Genomic DNA, 22,018 nt, shown 5'->3' on the forward strand with positions numbered 1-22,018 from the left:
AATAAGGTTGATAAGGTTGCTTTAAAAAAAGACCAGACTAAAATAATTGAAGAGACATAGTACTGTGTTTACAATGAAAGATAGGAAAAATCATAACAACAAAAAAATTAGAGACAAATGAAAGAAAATATGAGCCTAATTTTCATAACCTTAAATATGAATGAGTAAACAATTGAATAAAATAAAAAAAATGGCAATTACATAAGAAAACAAAACTCCTCAATTTGTTGCTTACAAAAAATACATTAAAAAAAACAAACAAGCAAACAAAGACATACACAGAATAAAACTGGGAGGATGGAAAAAAATTACCATGAATCAAGTCAATCCAAAAACACAGGAATTGCAATCAGACTACTTGATAAAACAAAAATGTATGACTAATTCCACAACTATTGTTTACCACATCTTTGTCTTTTACATTATTGTTTATCCATTGTTTAAATTGATCTTTTTCTGCTTATTTGCTTTAAATAAGATTATATAATTCTTCTCAAATATTTCTGAATTCTTGGTGTTCATTCAGCCAGATAATAAACATGTATTGATTCCTTACTATGTAATAGGTATTGTTCTAAGCATTACAGATACAATGAAAGGTAAAAAAAAAATTTTATTAAAAAATCTCTAAGAAATTGATGGATTTTATTGTGAACTTAGTAAACAACCAATAAAATGGGCATATGTGTATGTGTGTGTATACATGTATATGTGTGTATGTATTTTGTGTGTGTATACACACACATATATATGTGCATACACACACACACATATACATATATATAGGACAAGTGAAAAAGAGAACTCCACATGCAAATGCTCATATCTTTTACATTCAATTTACTTTTCTTTTTAAATATGTAATAAATTCAACATATAACTTTCAAAGGTGACCTGATAATCTGTTATTTTATGGCCTTTCTCATGCATTAAAAATGTTTCCATTGTGTTTTTTTCTTTAGTAATTCTATGACTCAGTCACTTACTATTAACTTGACAGGCTTCAACCAAATGTTTTTCGTACCTGGCCTCCTATGTAGAGCCAAAGTGCTTTTCTTAGAAATTGCTACTCTGAACCTTTCACCTAATGTAGCTTCTGCTGTGATTCTGGCATAGACTGACTGAATGAAAAGCTGCTTTAATGCTGTTCAAACACTATATTCTAATGTGACTTGATCAAGACTGACCCCAAATTCCTGAGCCTCTGGGCTAGCCCTCTCATCTGCTCTGAATCTCTTCTTTACCCACAATATGCCTTCTATTTGCTCCAGCCTGTCTTTACTAAGAGCTTCTAAAGTATTCTGAAAGTATCTTTATATATTACGAAACAAGATGGAGGTGTTCAGGAGTGTTTGTCTTTTTATTTTTCACATTATTTCTTCTGATACATTTTACTATGTGTTTACATAATTACACATACACTCATGCATGCATACATATGTATAGATATTACATATATACACATATATATTGAGAACACATAACTAAACTATTTCTATCAATACAAAATAGACTTGTACCTCAACACTAAAAAATAAATACAATAGTATAACCTCAAAATACAGAGACATATATATGTGTACATATACATTCATATAGATATATTTATATATTACACAATTTCCTTAAGCTATGACCTATAGACCATACAAACATTTATGAAAATAGTAAGCATAACCTTTTCCAATCATACAATCATAAAAATGTAAGCAATAGACTAATAACTGTGAAAAAGGGTAGATAAATAGTGACATCTTAATGATTTCTCAAAGAATAAATCATGGAAACAAGTATTAATTCTGAAGAGAATTATAATGATATGATAACATACCAAAATACATAAATGTCATTAAAACAGTCCTTAACAAAAATTTTAAATGTCTGAATAAATATCTAAATAGGGTAAATACTGAGTTGAGTCTATGAGCTTTCAAACTAGAAAAAAAAAAGTAAATTAGGATCACCCAAAGAAGACATCTTTAAAATGAGAAGAAAAATAGATAAAACTTTTAACAAATAAAAATCCATACAAATTTAGAGCTTTTTTTAAAAAAAATTATTTATTTTTTGTTGAGGTAATTGTTGTTTAGTGACTTGCCCAGGGTCACATAGCTAGTGTTAAGTGTCTGAGCTTGGATTTGAACTCATGTCCTTCTGGCTCCAAGACTGGTGCTCTAACCACTGTGCAACTTTCCTGCCTTGAGTTTTTATTTTTTATTGGATGGTGGATATTATAAAAATATTCAAACAATGAACTATGCTAATAAAGAGAAAAAGACAAAGACATTAAAAAATAAATAATGATAATTTACAATATGCAGAAGTGAAAATAATTATTTAAAGATACCGCATATAACTACGCACCAGAAAACTGAGAATATAAGAGTAATTGATAGTTACCTATAAGAATATCAAATATAAATGAAAAAAAGTCAGATTATTAAATGACTCAGGCTCAGAGAAAAAGAAGAAATCAATGAAGCCTTTAATTAACTACCAGAAGTGGAGGTGGGGAAAGTCCTCATGAAGTAGAATTAAAAGTGCATTTTATCACATATTAAAACAGAGGTTAATATTTATTCTACATAAATTATTTTCAATAATAAAGAAGTCAACCTATATCTTTTCTAAGACACATGTTCCTGATAACCTGACCAAGAAGGACAACAATAACAAAAAGAACCATAGACCAATATCATTAAGAACTATTTAGGTGATATTTTAAATTAAAGTTTTAGCAGAAAGATTGCAACAATGTATTCAAGTCATCATTCACTATCACCAAGTTGTAATTATACCATACACCCAAGAATGAGGTAATAAAAGAAAAATATTATTAATCATATTAAATAAAATCTATATAATTATATCAATAGAAAAATAACATACTTAGGTCAAATATAACACTCATTTTTTTTTTTGCTAAAACACATATACACAAAAAGCATAGGTATATATGTATTTGTCATATACATATATATGTAAATGGAAACATATTAAAAGTTGTTTTAATAATTATGGAGTTAAAGTAAATGTTACCTCTTTCCTTAATGTTATTTTAGTACTAGAACATAGTTATAACTATAGTTATGATAAGAAAAACAAATGAAAACTATATACATAGTTAAAAAAGGAACTGAAGTTACACCTTGTTTAGAGATAACAATATTTTACATCAAAAAGAGCAGTAACCATTTAAAAAATAATCACATCAATTATCAGCTTCAATAAAATACTATTATGTAAAGTAAATCCAGGAAAAATAATAATTATTTCTACATAGCTATAACAAAAAATTAGTTGGAGAACATCATTAAATTCCACTTAAAATAACAAGTAAGATGTACTCTCTATCCCATTCAAAGAGAGAGAAAAGGGCTTTATAAACCTTGAAGTGCTACATAAACATCAAATATTTTTAGCTGTTAATTTATATTGTTATTCTTATTTTATAAATGAGGAAATTGATACTGACAGAGATTAGGTGACTTGCTCACTCTGACAGTAAGTATCTGAGGTCACACTTGAACTCAGTTCTTCCTTTCTGTGAGTCTAACACTTTATCTACTGAATAACCTAGCTTCCTAAGAGAAGAGGAGTAACTCACAATAAGATTGGAAAAAAAAAAGTTGAGACCAAATTTCAATGGACTATAATTATCAAATAAAAGATTTATATTTGATCTTAAATATATTGGTAGAGGCATTCTGGGAAGATGGTGGAGTTGGTCAGAAATTTTCAGTTTCTCCAGATTTTCTCCACAAAGAGCCAAGAAAATGCCATGAAATGAATATCCAGCAGCAAAAAGTAAAGGAGTAAAGCAATTATCCTCCTAAGACAACTTGAGAGGATCTCAGAAAAAAATGCAGAGTCTGAGGTTTGGCCTGAGTGAAGTATAAATACTTCGAGGCTGATGTCACTGAATCAAAAAACAGTAGGCCCTAAGGGAAGTAGACCAGGCCTCAAGAATTTTACCTCACAAATTTTCATCTAAGAAACAGCAGATTCTGAGTGGGGGAAGATTGAAGGAGCACATCCCCAACTCCAACCCCCCACCACCCATGCTGTTTCTGGAAGCCAGGTCTAGTGATGCTGACCAGAAGTGATACAGGGCTATGGCTGTTTTGCAAGAAAGAGTGAGACAACCCTGGTGAATAGGGTACTACAGGGAGCAAGAACATTTTTGAGACAGCATGGTTGGGGCCCTAACTGTGGCTAAAGGGAGGAAAAGAGGAGTTCCTGAGGTTGGGCCTGCAGACAGAATTCAGAAAACAATAGTAAGGAGGAACTGAAGCCTAGGGCAACATTACCCACAACTTGGGATTTAAAATTGATATAATAATAAAAATAATAATAACAATAACAACAACAGCAGCAATAATAATAATGCTAAAAATGAGACAAATTAAAAATAAAAATGAGTAAGCAAAGAGCAAAGAACCCAATCATAGATAGTAACTTTAGTGTTAAAGAAGATCTGGGTTTACATTCAGAGGAAGATAACGAGGCAAAAAAAGTCACTCTTACCTCAAAACTTACTTTGTAAGTTACTCTTACAAAGAGTAATGTCAGATGGTCATAAGCCCAAAAAGAACTATTGGAAAAACTCAAAAAGGAAATCAAAAATCAAACAAGAGCGATCAAGGAAAAATTAGGAAAAAAAATAAAAGCAATCAAAGTAAATTATGAAAAGAAAGTTAGCCAATTGGAAAAAGATATACAAAATCTTAAGGAAGAAAACAACTCCTTGAAAACTAGAATTGGCATGTGAAATCAAATGACATTATAAAACAACAAGAAATAAGAAAACTAGAAAAAAATAGAAGAGAATCGAAAACATCTCATTAGAAAAACAACTGATATGGAGAACAGATCAAGGAAAGATAATGAAAGAATTGTAAGACTGCCTGAAAGCTATGATCAAAAAATGTGTATGGATACAATATTATAAAAAAAAAACTATTAAGGAAAATTTCCCTTAAATTCTAGAACAAGAAGGTAAATTACCAAATAGAAAAAAATCCACCAATCACCACCTGAAAGAAATCCCAGGAAGAAAACTTACAGGAATATCATAGCCAAGTTTCAAAATTCCCAGGTTAAAAAGAAAATATTGCAAGCAACAAGAAAAAAAAAACAATTTAAATACTGCAGGAAAACAGCAGACCTAGCAGCTTCTACACTAAATGATCACAGGTCTTGTATCATATTTCAAAGAGCAAAGGAACTGAGGCTGCATCCAAGAATAACTAATTCAGCAAAGTTTGGTATAATCCTGAATGAAAATTAAAAAAAAAAAAAGGTCACTTAAGAAACTGAAAGACTTTCAGGTATTTGTAACAAAAAAAAAACAAAACTCAATGGAAAATTATATATAGAAGATCAAGAAAAAATCTAAGGAAATCATTAAAGACTAATTATAAGGCACTGATAAAAGTTAAACTTTTTACTTATGATATATAAAAATGTTATTAATATTAGTAGTTGTTCTATGCCCAAAGGGCTATAAAAATGTGCACACCCTTTGACCCAGCAATAGCACTTCTAGGGCTGTATCCCAAAGAAATCATAGAAATGGGAAAAGGAGCCACATGTACAAAAATATTTATAGCAGCTCTTTTTGTGATGGCAAAAAATTGGAAATTGAAGGGATGCCCATCAACTAGGGAGTGGCTGAACAAATTGTGGTGTATGAATGTAATGGAATACTATTGTGCTATAAGAAATGATGAGCAAGCAGGTTTCAGAAAAACCTGAAAAGACTTGTATGGACTGATCCTAAGTGATGTGAGCAGAACCAGGAGAACATTGTACACAGTAACAACCACGTTGTGTGATGACTAATATTAATAGACTTAGCCCTTCTCATCAATGGGAGGATCTAAGACATATCTAAAGGCCCCATGATGGAAAATGCTATCCACATCCAAAGAAAGAATGATGGAGTTTGAGTGCAGATCAAAGCATACTATTTGCTTTTTTTTTCCTTCTGTTTTGTTTTGCTTCCTTTTTCTGATGATTCCTCCTGTTGGTTCTAATTCTTCCTTACAACTTCACTAAAGTGAAAATATGTTTAATAGGAAGGTATATGCATAGCCTATATTAGATTGGGTACCATCTTGAGGAGAGAAGTGGGGAGGGAGGCGGAAAAATTTAAAACTCAAAAGCTTATGGAAGTGATTGTTGATAAAGCAAAATAAATGAATAATAATAAAAAAGAAATAGGGGCCCAAAGAAGTTTAGCTTATTTTAATTTTGGCTGTTAAATACTGCCAAATTGTTCAGGTCTATTGTAGAGGTTGAAATAGCAAGATTTGTCAATGAGTTGAACGTGTGGGATGAGTGAGAATGTGGAATTAAGAAGGATTCTAAGGATGAAAACCCAGGTGACTTGAACAAATGTCTACATCCTTAACAGAAATAGACACATTTAAAAACAGGAGTGGGTTTGAATCCTTAGACAAAATGTATACTCAATCTATTTTGTTCCACACCAAGGCTTCTTTTTCTTAATGGGATCTTCTAGAGTTTGTAATCATAAGGAATAGCCTTTGCAAATGCAATGTCATATTAATGCAACAGTGGGACAGCAGATTAAGACTTTAAGAGATGTATTTAAGTAAAATTAAATTAAATCGAAAGCTTCTTAAGTCTTTCAGTATTGTACATATTTCCATTTTTAGCACAAAAGGCATCATGGTATAGTGTATGGAAGATCAATTTTAAAGACAATTCGGATTGGTTGTATCACGCTGAGCAAGCCAATTGAATTCTCAGTGTCCCAGGCAAATATCCAAATTTTTCTGTTGCAAAGCAGTTGTCAATTTGCATTGGTATGTTTTTGTATTGTTTTAGTTTTAGGTTTAAGTTTTTTTTTTCTTTTTTTTTTTTCCCCTTGGGAGATTCCCCACATACCTGGTACATTCTTATGAAATAGAAAAATTGACACAGCAATGAATAAAGCAATTCAGATACATCACAATCTGCTTCATTATCATATTGCTTAAGAGAAATGTGTTTGTATATTCAAAATTATCTAATTTCAAGGGAACCTGCAGCTGTTTTTTGGTCATGCCCACATGGATGTGTCTAGATACGGCCATAAGGGAAGCAAGAATAGATATTCCCAGAGTGTCCCCTTCCCTTTCTTCTCTAAGGGAGACTTTAATTCCTGCCAAGAGGGGAAGATGGAGGCTGAAGTGGGAGACTGACTATCCACTCTCCTCAAAGATAAAGAGGACTGGGCTAAAATTATATCTATTTGCCCCCTTAAAAATTGCTAGTCTAGGGGAAATGATTTGTAAATTCATGCTGTGCTCTTGATTGTTGTCTGTTAATGGGAGAAAAAATGCCCCAAGCTATATATCCAAGGCTTGACAATATTCTCAACAAATTCCAGTTCCATAAGAACAACATGTAGCAAATAGCAAATATAAAGGACAAATCAATTCATTTATCCAAGTCAATAGAAAAACAGAAGTCACATAATATGCCATATAATGCAGAATTTCTCCCTTTAGAAGGAACAATTTAGCTTATCTCGACTAAGAAAGTCTCAGATTTCACCTAAGGGGAAATTCCCCAAAAACCTGTACTGTATTAAGAGATAGGGAGATGTTGAAAATTCTGGTCCCTCTACATGTCAGCTTCTTCCCAGAGACTTTTTCTCCTTTCAAGAACCTGAAGAGATTCTCTCCCAAAGCTGGAAGTCAGAAAACCAAGATTTCTCTTCTTTCAAGCTCTAATCAATTCCAACCCTAATACAGGTGTAGAACACTGAAGAATCAATTTCCATGAATCCAATTAGTCATACAAATAGTTTTTAAGTCACAAGTTACAGACACAATCTAGTTTAATTCCTAATGGAAGACAAAATTCCTTTAAGGTTCCCTGAAAACTGACCATCCAGCTTCATTTTAAATGTCATAAATAATAATAAACTCACTTCTTTATGAAATAATACATTTGTCATATTTTGGCATCACAAATTATTAGGTAATTCTTCCTTATATTGAGTCAAAAATCGCATTCCTATAATTTCCAAGTATTGGATTTATTTCTTCTTCCAGGGACAAGCAAAGAAAGTTGAGTTCCACTATTACATACGAATTTACAGCTTTTAAATTCTTGAAGAAAGGTATATGTACCCTTTATGGCTTCTTTTCTGCAGTTTAAACCTCCCCTGTTTGGCAAAATTATGCTAATATAATATAGTTTAGATTTATATTCTTATCCTGGTCACTATTTCTCCAAATATGGTTATTTTAGTCTTATTTTATAAATAATTAGTTTAAAATGAATGATGGCATGTCTTCAATTGTCTTTCTAAAAGAACTCCTCTGGCATTTGACTATCATAGATTTACTTAAATGTACTATCAATTGGGAATATTGAACAATGTTGTTTTTTTTGGGGGGGGGTTAGTTATTCTTTCTATTGCTGACTAAAAAGAAACAGTTTGATTTTTAACATCACAGAGGATTAATTTGGTCAACATAGTTACAGATAATATTTTTCTACTATCCTCTGGAATCACCAAGTCCATAAAAACTCACTAATATCAATTATAGGTAGCTAGGTGATACAGTGAATAGAGCACAAGTCTTGGAGTCAGGAAAACTAGTTCAAATCTGCCTTCAGATACTTACTGGCTATGTGACCCTAGGCAAATGACTTAACCCTGTTTGCTTTAGTTTCCTCATCTGTAAAATGAACTGGATAAGGAAATGACAAACCACTCCAGTATCTTCACCAATAAAACCCCACATGGGGTCATGAAGAGTCAAACATGGCTGAAACAGTTCAGCAACAACAACAGTGTCTGTCTATACGTGGAAACATTGTTGATTGCAATTGACATCAAATTTGATCAAGAGAAAAGGCAATGTGTCTGAAACATTCATTTCAATGTTATAAACTTCTAATCTTGTTTAAAGTGATTTCAATGATACACTCTTAAAAGTACAAGTTATTAAACAATTTAAATGAAATAGAAATTTTGAAAAAAAGACTAGAAATTCAAAATTTCTCTTCTAAAACTGATGTTGAACATTGTTTTTATTTCATAACTCTCTTTGCTTCATAATGAATTTTAAGACAATTTGGTAATTGCACTGCATTTATATTTCAAGACAGTTATATTTATTTTTGATAGTGAGGTTTCTCTAGGGATAAATGCAAAAGAAGTTGTATTTAGTGTTTTCATATTATGTTTTTGCTGGATTCAGAGTTTGAAGAGACAGAGGTCATCTCACACCACAGATGAACAACATATTTGACAAGTGTTCTATCTTTTTTTGAATAAATTGGCTTTTCCTGTCTTCCCCTATTCCCTGGACCTAGGACCCTTTAGCTCTACTTCTCCCTGAGCTAGAACTAGATTTTTTTTGGAATATCTCCAAAAAGGAGGCAAATTGTAATCATGCAACAAAGACACCTTTTTATAATTCTGGCACAAAGGGACTAGAACTGGTCCCTCATATCTCATACATTAAAGTGTACTAGGAATTATAATTATAGTACTGTGACACCTAAAAAAAAATCTTACTGGTCTTTTTATTTTCATTGATGTTTCAAAAGCTAAGTTGATTAATGGACATAGTTTGGAGAAGCATATACTCACCCACTCATGTAACCCTAACTCCATTGCCTTTTCAGGCTGCATATAAATAATATCAGAGAGTACTTTATTCTAAATTTATTGGACACATTTAAAGGAGCAATCTTATCATTACTTAATCAAAACAGTGACAAACTGAAAACATTTCATTTTTTTGAAGGTCTAGAGAGGCTCTCATCCACTCCATAGAACCACTGCTTCAGATCCTCCCAGGAAAGTTTTCTCTCTAAAATGAGTAGGATAATGATGAGACTAAGAGAAGTAAGAGATTGTTGCTTTCTTTATTTGGTAGAATTATCCCTGTAGTTCATCTCTGACTAGGTAAAAAGAATAATCCTTTGATGGAGTAGTTGAATGGGTGTACAATTTTATGAAAATGCTTCCATAGAATGAACAGACATTTTAACTTATTGTCATTTTGACACTATTACCTAACTTCTGAACCATTGCTTAATCTTGACTGGTGTATTTTGTCTATTATGTGATAGTATAAATTATAATACCAAAATAACTTGTGTTAGATTTTCAAAGCATAGAAAAATATCGTCCTTTTTCTAGACCCTAACCCTTCCCCATCCCAAAGAAGATATTTAGAATTAATTTAATTTAATTAATAAAACATATATTTCTAGCAGTCTTGTATAAACAACACAGAGTACAGAATTTTCTTCAACAATGCATCATTATACTGCCTTTTTCTGCTTTTTTCCTCATTCATAGATGTTTCAAAATCCAAATTGATTAATGAGCACTATGTGTAGAAGCATATACTCTCCCACTTAGATAGCCCTAACTCCATTGTCTCTTTAGGCCAGATATAAATAATATTAGAAGGTACATCCTTTCCCTTAAATGGATCTTTCTTTCCTTTCTCATCTGAATCATTTATCTTTGTGACATGAGAATTTAATTCTTCAGAGTTTCTCATTGATTTTGTTATAAATATTTCTATAATTGTAGGTCATAGGATCCTACCTATATTCTCTCTGAACTATTTGAAATCTGTTCTTTTTAAACCTAGAATGATTGCTGGACTATATTTTCATTATTTCTCCTTCACAAATTACAAAGTAGGTGGTATAGTAGATAGAATGCTGGGCTTGAAGTCAGGAAGACCTGAGCTTAAATTACATCATACACTGTGTAAACCTGAGCACTTCATTTAACCTATATCAGTTTCAGTTTGATTATCTGTAAAATGGACATAATAAGAGAAAATGTCTTCAACATTGTTGTGAAAATCAATGAGATAACAGGTATACACTTTCCAACCTTCCACTCCTAAGCAAATGGTAGCTATTTGTAACTTTCTCTACAATTCCTTTCTTGATCCCCTTAACTGAAATTTATCCTTCCCTCATATTTCATATAGCACTTTGTTTAGACTCCATCTTCAGACTTTACTTATTTTACTTGATTCATACTTGATTTATCTGATTCATATATCATACTTATATATCTGTGTCTTATTTTCTCCATTGAAGTATAACCTCCATGTAAGAAAGGATTATTTTGTTGTTGGGGTTTTTTTTATATTTTTTAAGAAATATTTATTCCTAGGTGTTGCAGTAGAGCACTGGCCCTGGAGTCAGGAGGACCTGAGTTCAAATCTGGTCTCAGACACTTGACACTTCCTAGCTATGTGACCTTGTGCAAGTCACTTAACCTCAATTGCCTCACCAAAAAAAAATAATTATAATTAATATATATTATTGTATTTGTTTGAATTTTTGTACTTGATTTCTTTAGTATAATACTTAATTTTCTAAGAAAATTATATTCTGTAGGAATAGAAAAGTGTAAGGTTCCCTCAATGACCATCAAGTCCAGCCATTCATGTAACAAGAGTCCTCTGTACAGCAATCACAAAATGTTCTTCTGCTTAAAGACCTCATAACTAATTCTGAGGACCAAAGTAGTGATTGAATAAAGACTAGAATATTATTAGAGTCAACAACAAAAAAAAAATATCAAGGATAATGCAAAGAATTAGTTTGAAGATGAAGACTGCAATCCAGTTGCTGAAGTCATTGAGGAAGAGTGGAGGAGTACATTGGATGTTAGTAAATGACTGCAAGAAAGTTAGTTAGTTGTTGCCCTTCTTTCTAAGAGGACCAAAATGATATCACTAGATTGGCTTCAAGGTACAGTGTGTCTGGCCGTAGCTGATTAGGCCAATAAAAGCTCAGAACTGTATCACAGGTCAGGTACAAATAGTCCATATAAACATTTGGAGTGGAGATGTCTCAAAACTTGTGCATCTCATGTCCTCTAAGCTATTGAAATTCTGCCTTGTTCATAGAGTACAGAACCTTATTTATCCACCATGCTGGATGGTTGGTCCTGTGCCAATATCTCCCATGTCACACAATTGATTACAAAGTTCTTCAGTGAGATCTGGAGAGTATCCTTGTATCATTTTGCCTGGCCTCTGCATGAGTACTTGCATTTTAAGCAAATGCAGTAAGTATGACATTTGAACAATGTGGCCAGCCCATCAGAGTTGCACTCTACAGCAGAGTTGGGATGCTTGACAGTTCAGCTCAAGACAGGACCTCGGTGTCCAGGACTTTATTTTGCCAGGTGATCTTCAGAATCTTCCTAAAACAATGTAAATGGAAGCAATTTTTTTTTCCTGGCATGTCACTAGTATATTGGACAAGTTTCATAGGACACAACAAAGAGGTCAGTGCAATGTCTCTGCAGACCTTCAGTTTGCTAGGCAGTCTAATATGTCTTCTTTCCCATACTTTCCCTTGGAGCCTACCAAACCCTGAATTAGCACTGACAATATGTGTGCTAATCTCATGATTTATGTGTCCATCTCTGGCAAGTATAATTTCTCCATTTGCTGTAACTCATAGTTTCATGTATTGGTGGTGTGGTGCTGGCTGAGGAAGAATCTCTCTTTTCTTAGTGTTAATTGTTAGGCCAAAATTAGCATGAACAGCAGAGAATTGATCCATACTTTGTCACATCTTAACTTCAGAGGCTGCATTGAGTGCACAATCATCTACAAACAAAAAGTCATGCACCAGTTAGCTCTTCACTTTAGGCTTGGTTTGTAATCTTTTCAAATTAAATAACTTACCATCAGTGTGGTAGCTGACAATGAAGCCATTTTCATCTCACTGAAGATGTTTAACAACATTGCTGAAAACATTGTGTTAAAAAACATGGGGACAAGTCCTGCTTCACTCAATTAGTGACTGGGAAAGTGCAAGAGCACCAACCATATCCAAAATCTGTGCAAGCATGCCATCATGAAACTGACAGACAATACTGATGAATTTCTCCAAGCAACAACATTTTGTCATAATTTCCCACAAACCCTGACAGTATGAAGATTGACTGTATCAAAACCTTGGTTTGAGCAATGAATGTTGTGTACAGATCTCTGTTCTGCTCCTGGCATTTCTCCTAGAGATGTTGAACAGCAAACACTACACTGACTATTACTCATCACTTTCTGAAGCCACACTGGCTTTTAGGCAAATGACCATCTTTCAGGTGAAGGATCAGTCTATTAAGGAGAACTCTGGCAAGAATCTTACCAGCAATGACTGAAATAGATAACCCCTTGTGATTGTCAGAAGACATTCTATTTCCCTTTTCTTTATAGAGGTGGAAAATGGAGGCATTCTTGAATTACTGGTGGATAACCTCCTTTTGCCATATAAGCCCCCAAAATTTCAGTCAGCTTTTGTATGAGCTATGGACCCCCTGCCTTGTAAATCTCAACTGGAATAGAATCAACACCCTGCGCTTTGCCACGTGACAGGAACCTAATGGCATTCAAAACCTCTTCTTCAGTTGGAAATTCAGCTAGAGATGAATTGACTTCAACCTGAGGTGTATGACAAATGACTTCAGCATTGATTGATGATGGCCTGTAGAGAACACTATGGAGGTGTTCAACCCATCTCTCTAGAATCATATCCTTAGCATTAAGCAATGTGGTTCCATCAGCACTGAGTAGTTGAGAGGCACCATGGGTCTTTGGCCCATAAATAGCCTTTAGGGTACTACAAAAGAACTTTGGGTTGTTGCTATCAGTATAAAGCTGAATGTCTTTTACCTTCTTACTGAGCCAAGAATTCTGCATCCCTAAGCTTTGTTTGCACTTTACTTTTGGTAGAGATAAATGCTACCTTCTTAGAGACAGATAAAATATCCTGATGGTAAACCCTGCGGAGTTCTCATTTTTAATGTATCATCTCCTGAATGTCCCCATCATTTTCATCAAACCAAACTTGATGTTTGTAAGTGTCCTGGTCCAGATGAATAAATGTAGCTCTGTACCCCAAATCTCTGAAAGCTGCTCATCCTTTTTCTTCTCCCCTGTTGCCAACCATATGTTGACTCAACTTTCCCTCCAAATTAGCAACAAAATGTTCAGTATTAGAGAAGCACTCTAATCTGCTGACATTAAGTCTTGTGGTAGCCATTCTGCTTTGGGGCCACTGCTTTTGTTGAATGCAAATGTTTAGCTTGAAGACAATAAGTCTATGATCAGTTCAGCACTCTCTGCCACACATCACCTTCATCACTCTCCCATCTTGTCTGTCTCTTCTCCTTACAATGACATAATCTATTAAATGTGAATGTTTGTTGCAAAGGAACATCCAAGAAGTTTTATTGCATTTAGATAAACAGAAGATGGTTTTGGTAATGAGAAGGTCATGAGATGCACAGGTCTTCAGTAGTAAATGGCCATTGTTGCTGCTGTTTCTGACTCTATACCTCCCTAGGACTCCCTGCCAAGTCTAATAGTCTGAGCATACTCTGGCATTAAAGTCACCCAGAATTTTAAGCTTGTCCCCTTTTGGCGCATTGATGATAAGGATCTCTAGGTTTTCATAAAATTTTTCTTTGACCTCATGAGGGCTTGTCATGGTGGGAACATTGGCACTGATAATGGTGGCATGGCATTTTCCTGCAAGTGGCAGTCACATTGTCATGAGCCTGTCATTCTCTCCTCTTGAGAGGCATACAAGCATGTCATCTAAAGTTGTTTTGATTCCAAAACCTACGCCAGTTTCACAGTGCTCCCTATCACTGCAGCCACTCCGGAAAACCATGTATCCAGCTTCTACTTCAGCAAATTGACCCTCATTTGCCATCCTTGTTTCAGTCAAGGCTGCTATTTGGATGAAATAACTGCTGAGTGATCTCACAACAAAAGCTGTTTGTCTTTCAGGTCTACTGTATTTCATGTAGTCTATAGGTATGCTCAAATTCCATGTACTGATGGTGAGTGCAATCATCTTCCCAAAAGTTTTTATATATTTGTGTGTGTTTATGTGTATGTGTGTGTGTGTGTGTTTGTGTGTGTGTGTGTGTTTTGACCACAGTGTATGATTCCTAGTTGCCATGGTAAGCAGGCCATGATTGGGTGAAGCAGCAAATTTTTATGGTACCTTTTCTAGTCTCTTTCTCATACCAGGAGGTGAGTAGTATGGTCCTTAAAAAAGGCTGCTCAGACACCCAGGGGATGGCCAATTCCCATTGCTGCTTCAGTCCAATGAAAAGACAACTCTATGACTTAGGCTGCCTCTATGTAGGGTTTTGATTACAATTCCCAGTGTATGACATCTGCTACTTTGTTACTTGCCTTTTGCCACAGGACTTTGAAATAGGAAAAAGTAGCTAAATTGTATGGATGATGTTTTTTGATTCTCATATTAATTGGATTTAAGTGAGGCAGCATTGTGCAAAGTTCTCAGCCTCATTCTCTCTTACAGAGTCATTGGAATCCAGCAGCAAGACAAAAGTCAAGATGACTGGCAATGGCTCAGATGCAGTGAATGATCTTGGCATCTTCAATGTCTAACCAAGCTCTAAGCATTCCACAATGCCTTCTTCAGCCACCTATCATTGCCTTTGGAATAAATTGTTCTCAAGCACCCTTTCCACTAAGGGAAGTGTTCACACATCAGTGGGTTTTAAATACCTCAGTTCCCCTCAGCGTGGTTTAGCCCATCCATACTGTGTTACTGGATTGTGGCCATTGTGCTTCCTATGTGCTACAGCTTCTTGGAGCCACAGGTGAGAGTTGGATGACTCAGGTAGACACCAAAAATGGAAAGAAGCCCTGAAAAGGGCTCTGGAGCCCTCACACCAGAAGTACTAGTGCTCCCTATACACCCTACACCCCAACTGCAATATGGACAATTATATGAATGACAATTTAATTGCATTATTCTCAAAGGAGGAAAAGTTGTTTATTGATGCAAGTAAAGTATGTGCTTTGAAATAGCAATAATAGAAACTAATATGTCAAGTCCTTTCCTGGCTCCACTAGTTGGGGCTAGGGCAGGGATATAATATCTGGCCTGCCTAAAATTAACTGGTAGGTAGAGGAAGGCTAATTCTTTCCTGGAGAAGAGGGGTAGATTCCAAATAACAATAGCACATTGATAAGAGAAGTACCCTGAGATGAACTTAAAGCATGGTAAATATTTTTGGAGGATTTATGTTCTCTCTCTCTCTCTCTCCCTCTTTTTAGACTTTTTTATATTGCATTTAAGGCCCAATCCTACTTCTAATCTGCATAGAAACTATGATCTGCTCAATTTTTTGGTACCAGACTTTGAATGGACACTTGATTGGCTTGGCTTAGCCCAGTGTAGCTCAGAACTCATGAGCTCAAATGATGCACCAGACTCAGCTTCCCTGACAGGTGTGTACTATTATTATGCCAGATTCCATTTTATCTTTTTATAGTGAGAATAGAAAGGCCCATACCAATTAATGGAGAATGTGTCCCAGTTACTGGACATAAATTGGTTGGCTCAGTATAATCTGGGACAAAGCCACCTATCTACAGAAAAAAGGTTGGTTGCAAATTTCCCCTTTTTTGTCTGTATCCTGAACAAACCTTAGTCCTTAGGGGGGTGTGTGTGTTTGTGTATGAGGGAGAAATATGTGGTGCTTATGTGTATCTGATGCAGTTTAGGGGCTCAGGGGTCCTGGGACACCAAAATCACAATATGCAGGTCCTGTCTGAAAGTATTCGACCAAGCCTTCTTTCAGCCAAAGACAAGGTTTATTAGAAAATCCATTATATTAGGCAGACTCTTAAGGAGTCTAAAAATGGGTAAGCAGTGGCTAGATTATAAGAATCTGACCAGTAGCTAGATTTTAGGAATCTGAGTCATGGCTAGATTATAAGAATCTAAGCATCTTAATAGAGACAAAATGGACCTTATATACAGAAAGCCTGTGGGAGGGACCTAGGAGTGGCCAATAAGCTGGGGTGAACAGAACTCCTGGGACCTGGACCTAGTGGCCAAGGGAGAATGGAGCCTAGCTAGAATTAAGGGTGGGAAATGACTGGGGGCCATAGGGAGGTAAGACAATGGAGGGGAGATTGGGTGTAGCCACAATGAAAGGCCAGTTGATTGGATTATAGCCTCAGGGGAACACCAGAGATTTGGCCATTTGGGAAGGTCCAAGGTTTTTCCTTTCTGGAGCCCAGATCTCAACTCCATAATATCCACTACTTTCCTTCTCACACAAGAGAAATGGGAGCTTCTATGCAGTTCCTATAGGAAGGGAATTACCCTCAGGGTAGAATCTTCAGTTGGGATGGTATTTGGGCCTGTGCATTTAGAAAGGAACTCTAGTGTATCAGATGGATCACCTGTTTAGCACCACTCTATTCATTTTACTTGCAAAAGGAATCCAAACCACAAGGTGTTATGAGTCTAGAGTACTGCATAGAGCCCTAGGGCAAGTGGTGGGCTTGACTGAATAGGGAGGAAACTATACAGATTTCTTAGGTTATATGGTGATTTCTTTATGTACTTTATGCATTTTTCTGTGAACTAAAATAAAGGCAGTTTTTGTTTTGTTTTGTTTTGCCTAATATGCTCATTGTTACCTTAAGTGTTTATATAGGACCTTAGAGAACATTTTTACATATCTCTACAGACTTATAAGCTCTAACTATTCAAACAACATTCTGATATTTTCCCAGAAGTAACTCTGGGTAGATATAATACAAACCTAAAAGAGAATAATTTTGCAAAGGAGCTATTAATATTAGGCCTGGCCAATGAAAACTCAAAGTTTGGGATATTCAGTTACTGATTTCCCTTCATTTGTTCAGTTGTATCTGACTCTTCGTGACCGCATTTGGGGTTTTCTCAGCAATGATACTGGAGTGGTTTGCCATTTACAGATAAGGAACTCAGGAAAACAGGGTTAAGTGTCTTGCCCAGAGTCACACAGCTAGTAAGTGTCTGAGGATGAATTTGAATTTATGAAAGTAAGTCTCAGTGATTCCAAGCTTAGGGCTTCATCCACCTCGCTGCCCACAGTTACTCATTACACAAATACAAATAAAAAGTCAGGTCTGATTAGTAACAGTTTTGTTTTTTTGTTTGCTTTTCTTTTCCCATAACCCTACAAATTTAGGGTCTATGACAGAAGTAGAAAAGTATATAAGCAGAGATTGACGATTAGGGGTTAGATACAGATTAACAGGCAAGAAAAAGGAAATTTCTAGTTAAAGTGTTTGATTCATTGTCTCCACGAATCTATGGCTTTTCCTGAAAGTTACTTGAATTCTCCATCTCTACCCAGGGTTGAAAAAGATAGAGGATGTAAAGATAGGGATGATTCCATGAACATCCATTTGTCTTTCATGGGCTAGGTCAACAATGTCTTTCCGGAGTCATCTGTGCCAGAAAGAATGTAGCCTAGCACAGGGAAATAGAGGGAAGAAGGGAATAAGTAGATATAGCACTTACTACTGCCAGTTACTGTGTTAAGTACTTTTTATAAATGTTATTTTATTTGATCCTATGCTTAGTGCAGGTACATAATAGGCACTTAATAAATGTTTGAATGATTGATTGATCCTCACAATGACCTTGCAAAATAGGTGCTATTATTATCCCCATTTCACAGTTGAAGAAACTGAAGCAAACAGGGATTAAGTGACTTGCTCAGGGTCGTGCAGGTAGAAGTGTCTGAGCCTATATTCAAACTCAGGTCTTTTGAACTCCAGTGCTCTTTCTGTTGCATGATCACCTGGCTCGAGGCCACAAGGACCTTGAGAAGAATGTTCTTCATTGGATATGATGCTGTAAGATATGTTATTTTCAGCATAATGTCAGTTCTGGACTAAGAAACCGAAGGAGAATAGGAAGAAAAATAAGAGATGAAAGGTTTTTCATTGATTAAATCAATCTTAGATATAGGCAATGCTTGCTTTATGTAGTGGAGCCTCTGTTAGAGCTCTACATAAAGCAATTTTTATATATTGTGAGTCTGCTCAAGTTGGTAAGGAAGGAGAGGAGGGGGGAAGGAGGAATGAAGGGGGCCAGGGGGCCATACATAGAGAAATAAGAACAGGAGGAGGAACACATGGAGGATAGGGCTAGACAAGTTGGGGCCTAGCCATAAACCAAAGAAATGGGGGGGGCAGTTGAGGAGTGGGATTCAGTAGATATGTGGTACCAGACAGGGACATAGACTGGAGAGGAGAGGACTGGTGACACAAGGGGCCAGGGACAGACACACAAACTGATGGAAGACAGACACTTGGAGGCTGGACACACAGATCCATGGGCTGTGCAGGGAAAAGGTCTTTTCAAAAGAAACTCTTAAGCCAAGCCTCTATTAGGCTTTGATTTCATTTGGAGGATTTTTTTGTTTTTGTTTTTGTTTGGAGGGGATTGGGAGGCAGAATCACTGGCCCAAAGGGCAGGAACTAAGAAATAGCACAGTACTGTACAGTAATGTTAACACAAGTGTTTTTTTAGAATGAGTTTATTTTAGAATTCTTTATGTAAAATTGAATTTGCAATGCAAATTTATATAACTGGATAACCCTCTGTATAATCTTTCAATATTATAAACAATAATACCCATAATTTCCCTGGGACAATAATAAAAATGATGATGACTCACAGAAAGTTCCTGAGAGTGAATAGTCAATGTTTATGTAATACAGCCTGTCCCAGTATGCATAACACTTAGAAAATAATTTCTCTTTTCTTCAATTAAGCATAAAATCCTCTAGTAATTAAACTTTTTCCTTTTGCTTCTTGTTCTTGTTCTTGGTTTTTTTTTTTTTGCTTTTGTTTTTGTTTTGCTTTGGGAAGAGGAGAGGAGAGGAGAGAAAAGAAGTATATTGTCTTACCTTTTACAGTGTAACTATTGTTGGCATAGTGCCCACTACTATTGGCATAGAAAGTTAATTTTTGCTTATCTTATGCTTAATAAGAAAAAAAACCTCAATGGAATATCTTTTTATTAGCAGATGAAATATATTTTGTAATTCTGAGCTCACTGTTTTCTTGGTTACTCTAATTATCCTTTATAACTTGCTCCTGCTTATTTTTATAGATCTCTCAATTTTCCCTCTGTAACTAAGTAATTACAAAGCAAAGTACAGTTTTATAACAAGATAATTTAACAAAATTTGAAACATTGGAAAGTTAAACACTAAACAGCTAAAGAAAATGACTTTATTAGCATGAATATAGCAATATTATGTGACAACAGATCAATCATTATGTAAAAACAATCCAACAGAAGAGATTCCACGGTTTAGAAATGAAATGCAGTAAAAATCGCAAATATTTATTGTAAACCAAATCAGTGGGGTTTTTTTTAATTAAAAAACAAGTTTGTTTCATATACTTAACTATTCTTATTTCAATTAGGTGTGGGCAATGAACTTGAAGGACATTGTGATAATGAGATTGCATTAACTCTCCTTTGTTATTGGTCAGACCCCACACAACCTTGCTAGGAATTTAGCCTAGGGCGGGGAAACCTATTTTGTTTTCCTCTGGCTTAGTTGGGCTATATATTCTTTGAATTGATGGCCTAAAGCTATGGGTGGTCTCCTATAGAAATACTTTCCCAATCTAAGAGATACTCAGCCCTTCATTTTCATAACCTACCTCCAAACACTGTAACCAATTAGATTTGATTGCTGTTTGATGGAACACCTACTGTTTTGAAGGGTTTATAAACTGTAAGTGCACTGCCATGATTGCCTTTGGTCTAATAGAGCCAAATGACCATCCTAGTATTAATAATCTGCTGGTCTTATCAATAAAATTATTAAATTACCCAGAAACTATGTCTCTCGAACCTTTTTAAATCACAGGAACCAGTAGTATTTTATTCCTTCCGTCTGTAAAATTAACAAGCTTGTATTCTAGATAGTTAAACTATTGCACCAAGAGGCTTCAAGGAAAGAACTTGATATAATGATAAAAGGAAAAGACCTATTGTGGTTATTGTAATTTGTTTTTAATGATCAATTAAATTAAATTAATTTCTATTCAACAATTTTTTATCAGTGCCTACTATTTACTGCTTGGTGGCATGGTTGCTAGAATGCTGGAAAAGAATCAGGAAGACCTGATTTCAACCCTGAAACTATTTATCTGTGTGACCTTGTGCAGATCTCTTAACATCTGCCTCAGTTTCCTCATCTAAAAATTGGGAATAATAATAGCACCTACATCTCAGGATTATTGTATAAATTAAATGATATTTGTAAAGCACTTTGCAAACCTTAAAGCTATCTAATTGTTAGCTATTATTGTTGCATATAAAGTACTATTCTAGACAGTTAGTACAAAGAAAATATTCCCAGCCTTCAAAAAACTTATAGTCTATTACATACAGTGTGAATTGAATATGAACTCTAATAATGTAATGGAAAATTCTTTATTTACTGATAATGGCATCTAGAGACACTTTGAGGGAATCATTTTCCTATCTGATATTAGCTTCAAAATTTCAATGTGTAACACCCAATGATACAGTTTTCCCTAATTAGTTATTAATTTGCTTTGCCTGAATTTATTTTAAAATTTTATAATACCTTTTAGGACAACTAATTTATGAATTATATTTTTTCATGTTCTTTAGTAGTGTTTATATCCATAGGATATTTGACTCAAAAGTGATCTGAATCTTATTTCAACCTACAAGTTGCATTTTCCCTAAATGTTACTCTTTTTAAGGGGGTGGGGAGGAAAAAATAGGAAGAAAAAAACTAATAAAAATGAATTTGTACAAGTTCAGGTTTAACTCATTTGTATAATCCATTGCTTTACTGTCTTTGCAACTTTCAGTCGTATATTTATGTAATTTAATTCAATTCAACAAACATTTACCAATCACCTGTTATATTCAAGTCTTTGTGATAGGTGATGAGAATAAGATAAGGATTACTTCAGCAATACATAAAGGAGATGAATTTACAATCTTCTGAAGTGGTTAGGCAGAGAAAGACATGCAAAAATAAATATGATAAAAGTGAAAGATTAAAGAGCAGTATCCCCTTATAAAACAGAAAGGAGCACAGGGGGGTAAAACCAATTTAATTAGATATCTAAACACTGAGCAAACTTATCTTTAGGG

This window comes from Vombatus ursinus, unplaced genomic scaffold, assembly GCF_900497805.2.
Source record: "Vombatus ursinus unplaced genomic scaffold, bare-nosed wombat genome assembly UNPS02010284.1, whole genome shotgun sequence".
NCBI lineage: Eukaryota > Metazoa > Chordata > Mammalia > Diprotodontia > Vombatidae > Vombatus > Vombatus ursinus.